This window comes from Saccostrea cucullata, unplaced genomic scaffold (assembly GCF_032062105.1).
Source record: "Saccostrea cucullata isolate Sc308-1 unplaced genomic scaffold, CSIRO_AGI_Scuc_v1 ctg2826, whole genome shotgun sequence".
In the NCBI taxonomy this organism is placed as follows: Eukaryota; Metazoa; Mollusca; class Bivalvia; order Ostreida; family Ostreidae; genus Saccostrea; species Saccostrea cuccullata.
Window position 1 is genome coordinate 209,934 of NW_026926086.1, and position 5,981 is coordinate 215,914.

Sequence of the window (5,981 nt, forward strand, 5' to 3'; positions counted from 1 at the left end):
ATATATATATATATATATATATATATATATATATATATATATATATATATATATATATATATATATATACAAGGTTTGATGGAAATTTACATAAAGCACTAAAAATGACAAACGACACGAACAATAAAAATTGTCAAATTTTCGGGACGCCCTGTCCCTTCCTCAGGACAAAGAAAAAAAATTAAAAAGTCATAAGAACAAAGGAAAAAGAGAAACAAAAACAACTAGCACTACTACTAAACTACTAAACACTAGATATTTACATACTTAATTACATGTTGAATTGGAAATTTTTAAGAACACTAATAAAGAAAGAAATCCGGAACGCTTAGAAATGCGTCCGGTCTATCGGGTATACTCGGGTGAAGTGCGATTTACATAATTGAACGAATTGATTATGTTAATTAATTACGACAATCAGTAAATCGTACATTGTTTCATTCTCTCAAAATGGCGAAACTTTACTTAATAAAGAATAATGAAAGAAAAATCATATAGTAGGGATATGTAAACATAGGAATTGTGGTCAATTATAAATTTTGAAATATTTAAGGACTTATTATCGGAAAAAAAATAATTAACAAAGGCGTAAGCAATACATAGTTATGTGGTTGTTCGAGAGTTTGTGGCTGTGGGAAAGAGAAATTTAAATTATTTCCATTTTATAAAATGCACAATGACTGTGAAATATCCAGAGTAGCAAAGGAGGACTACTTCATTAAACTATTTAACCCAAAACTTAACAGAAAATAATTACTTCAGTTTTAACTTAAGTTATTTTCTACATGTTTTTTGGTTTATCTCAGTGATTGTAACGGTGCGAATTATAATGCTACCTTTTAACGTTATTATGACGTCACAATGGACAATACTTGACGTCGTGCTTATGAACGTTACTAAGCAATTTTATATTTAATTTTTAACTGTCTGAAGAGCCATTAGGCAGAAAGCGCTTACAGTAAAAATGATTTTCGAGATTTGTGATTTCTGACTTTTTTTCATTGGATATATTTAACTGTACCAAAGCACTGGATTTTTCTTAATTATATATATATATATATATATATATATATATATATATATATATATATATATATATATATATATATATATATATATTTATTTATTTATTTATTTATTTATTTATTGATGTAACTTTATATTTTTGTAAAAACCGAGGTCTTTTAATGTCGCAGATAGTGCGCATGGACCAAGGATAAATGGTCACATAGTTTGAAATAAAGTGTTTGGATTGATTGATTGTATACTGTTTAACGTCCCTCTCCAGAATATTTCACTGATACACTGTATGGAGACGTCACCATTGCCGGTGAAGGGCTGCAAATTTAGGCCTATGCTCGGCACTCAGGGCCTTTGAGCAGGGAGGGATCTTTATCGTGCCACACCTACTGTGACACGGGGCCTCGGTTTAAACGGTCTCATCCGAAGGACCGCCCCATTTAGTCGCCTTTTACGACAAGCAAGGGGGTACTGAGGACCAATTCTAACCCGGATCACCACGGGGCTAAAGTGTTTGGAATAAAATGATTATATCTTATATAAAACAAGTCAAAGCTTAGTAAAAATTATACGTAACACAAATAAAGAGGCTATAATCATTTTTTGCCATCTAAAGTATCGGTTACTCTATAGACATTGAAAATATGAAACAAAAACCCTAACAAATGTGTGTCAATACCATACTCGACAGAAAAAGCGACGTCGGCCGTCCGAGCGGAGCAGCGTCCGTTCAAAAAAATATGTTTCAATACGGTTGAAAAGACGTCAGAAACAAAATATTTGCTCAAACAACTAAAAATTATTAGAATATATTTTGTTTATTGATTTGAGATTGGTATATTTATGCGATTTTTCAACGGTGGGACGAATTCGAAGACACATCAAGGATTGGAAAACATGTTACATTTCATGAAAATGGATATTTCTTATCATGCCGTTGTAATAAATATAGTGCAGCATCAGACTGGACTATGGAACGCCATCACTGCCTTATAGCATAAAACTATGCATTCATTATGTCAATCTTTCATTACGTGATGTGAACATATCTTTACGTTATGTCAATAATTTTTGGTGTGTTGTAAAAATATCTTTACATCATGTCAATGCTGCATTACATGAAGTGAACACATTCTTCCATTATGTCAGCACTTTATAACTTGAAGTCCAAAGTTCATTATGTGAAGTGAAAATATGCTTACATTGTGTTAAAACTTTATTACGTGAAATGAATGTATCTTTATATTATTTCATTTCTTTAATATGCGAGTTCAAAATTGCATTACGTCAAGTGAATTTCGTTTTACATGTGTTCCATGATTAAATTTATCATTACGTTAAGTCAAAGTTCATTCCCTTTTGTGAATGTATATTTCTATAATAACAAAGCATTATTACGTGATGTAAATGTATCTTTATTTTACGCCGAGGTCATCACAATGTTAGGTGAAAAGATCTTACCTTTATGTCAGTGCTTTATTACGTGATGTAAAAAGGTTTATAACATAATATGAACATATATTATGGAGACAGTCCCGGCGTTCCATATTATATCAACACTTCATTACATTATGTCAAAACTCCATTCCGTGATGTGGATATATAATTACGTTATGTCGAATCTTTCTTATATGATTTAAGAATATCTTTATATTGTGTTAACTCTTTATCATGTTGATTCAAATGTTCATTACGTGCTGTAAAATACATTTACATTATGTCAAAGTTGATAACCGTGTTTTCACGACGGGGAAGGGGGGGGATGTTCTGATTAATTAGGACGAATTAGAGACACATTATATTAGGGGAGGGGGGGGGGTCTGGCTTCCTCTTTTATCCGACTTAACTTTATCATAGAAAATGTTCATTGTAGGGGTTTGAAATTCCGCCCCACTTTTTGCTGAAGTATAAGGGAATTTTTTTTAGGACTGATCGAAGTTGGACCCCCCCCCCTTCACCCAAATAGGATTTTTGAGTTTGGACGTTATTTTTTCCTGGCTGACAAACCTCCCCCAACTTTCAAAAACGATGCAACGTCATTGGAACTAGTCATTTTTCAACCATTCCAGGTCCAGTATTCTGTTACAAAATTCTACCAGTCCCTCACTGGTTCTTGAAAGGAGTAGCTATACAGGGACGGAATGGTGTCTAAGTTGGGGACCAGGGGGTGAAAGCCTGGAAGCTCTCAGGCTTTAGTGTTTTTTTTTATATAAAACGTTTCAACTTATTTCAGTTATACTTTATGTGAAACTAATGCAATATCCTACAAAGTTAAACCAATTGATTAATTTCATGCATATTTTGGTCACTAAAGATGAGAGGGAGGGATCCCCTCTCTCCCCACCCACACATCGGCGCACATATGAAATGCGATGCGTTTACACTTAAAAAAAAAAAAAAAAGCTTAGGACCGTGTTTTGTAGTTAGATCAGAAGTTTCGGACTTTTCAAAATAAAATGAAAAAAAAATTGCTACACATACTATTTGATTTGCGATAATTATGAGATTAAACGGCCATTGAATTTCGACGTTAAAAAAAACAATCGTCAATAAAGATTCCACGGGAACATGATCCTATTTATAAATTTTAACCTGATATTTAATTAAGAATGAATTAAATTTTGTGTATAATTTAATATTTGATATATTTAATTTAAATTATTTGCATGTTTAACATATGTGCATGTAATATTGAAAACACAAAACGAACTTTTAGGCATAACCTAAACCTTACGTCACACAATAAAGAGTTGAAATATTCTAAGATATACTGACAAGAGGCTAACCATTTTAGATACACTGTAAAGATACAATGGCATAACATAATAATGATTTGTCAAAAAGTTAGGAAAAATTGACATCATGTAATAGATTCCTATCGTCCTGTAGCATATTGATGACACAATGTAGTAAAGAATTGGCCCCATGTGACAGTTTGTTCAGATCATGTAATGAAATTCTGACATCGTGTTATATCGACTTGATATTGAATTAAAGATAAATTCACGTCATGTTATGAACTACTTAGACCAAATAGTAGAGAGTGCACATAATGTAATAATGAGTTGAAAATATATAAAAACATCTTTACACCACGTAAAATTGTTTTGACTTAATGTCATGCATAAAGAGCTGATATAATGCAATGGAAGATTGGCGCAATGTAATTAAAGTGCGATTAATGCCATAAAGACTAAACATAATGTAATGGAAAGTTGACATAACGCAATAGTACTGTGTGTAAATGTCATAAAGAGTTGACATAATGTAATGAAAGATTGACACACTGCAATAGTAGTGTGGACTAATGTCATAAAGAGTTTACATAATATAATGGAAGGTTGACGTAATGCAATAGTATTGTGGGTTAATGTCATAAAGAGTTGAAATAATGTAATGAAAGATTGACACAATGCAATAGTAGTGTGGACTAATGTCATAAAGAGTTGACATAATATAATGGAAGGTTGACATAATGCAATAGTATTGTGGGTTAATGTCATAAAGAGTTGACATAATGTAATGAAATGTTGACATAATGCAATAGTATTGTGGGTTTATATCATAAAGAGTTGACATAATGTAATGAAAGGTTGACACAATACAATAGTAGGTTGAGTAAATATCATAAAGAGTTGACATAATGTAATGGAAGGTTGACACAATGCAATAGCAGTGTGAGTATATGTCATAAAGTGTTGACATAATGTAATGGAAGGATGACGCAATGCAATTGTTGTGTTCTGCTATAAGGCAGTGACGGCGTTCCATACTGGACTGTGCAGCCTGTGTATACGAACTGTTAATATTGATGACGCTCGTAAATTATTGTGTATTGTTTAGAATTTTAGAAATTAATTTATTAAATATACTTAAAAATTATTTCTAGCACTTTGCAGTGTGACTTAATAAAGAAAATGTAGTGTGTGTCTATGAACATGTATTAAAAATCCAAATGTTTGACAAAATAATGAAATTAGCTTTATTAGCAGACTGGTCCATGCGCTCTTTTAAACAACAAAATGCTTTCTTTGATTGTTATTACTGCAATTAACAGAAGCAGCTGTTTCAGAAAAAATACATAACCCGCGTAAGCGGGTGATGTAATTTTTTTTTTCTGCAGTAGCTGCGACCCTTAATTCCAGTAATAACAAACAAAGATAGACATTTTATTGTTTATTTTTATATCTTTAAATAATCTTTTAAAGAATGATTAAAAAGATTAATTATTGTATTACTGATGCGAAAGTTTCATTGATGGAACAGCCACTGATCAAGAAATCTGTACAGGCGACATGCCTAATGTAGTTCATGCAGTGATTAATGCAAATTAATGCAATGGGTTTTCTTAAGAAATAAAGGAAAAAATATTCAGTGGATGTAAATATTCTGCACTGAAAGAAATACATAGTGATTTAAACTAGTGTGCCTCATAAAGCGTTTGTCGTGATAAGTGATCTTTCAATTTACTGGCTAAGAAAGTGAGTTGTGAAGCGGGGTTCGTATAGATACCTAGTGAAAGTTACTTATCAATTCTAGATTTACTAATCTTATCTAGTTAATCTACCCAATACCCAATAAAAATACTTTTAAGGTAGTGACTGTATGGACAATGAATTTACTAATTTTCTTGGTACTTCAACTGGTTTTTTTTCTCAGTGTGCGACATTGATAGACCCTGATTTCTACAAAAAGATGAAGTAATATCAATAAAATTGTATTGTTCTGATTTGGCTCTTCATAAGAAATATTTTGATATACAAAAATTGTATATCATACCATTTATTTTAACAGAAACGTCATTGTCAATGTATTTTTGTACAACCCTCGTATATATGTAAATAATGTTATGCAGACCAGGATCAGCTCCCAGCACTTTTCAAAATATACACAAAATAAGCGATAAATATTCTAAATTTCAGCTCAAACAAAATAGTCTATGCCCTTGCATTTTTGATGTA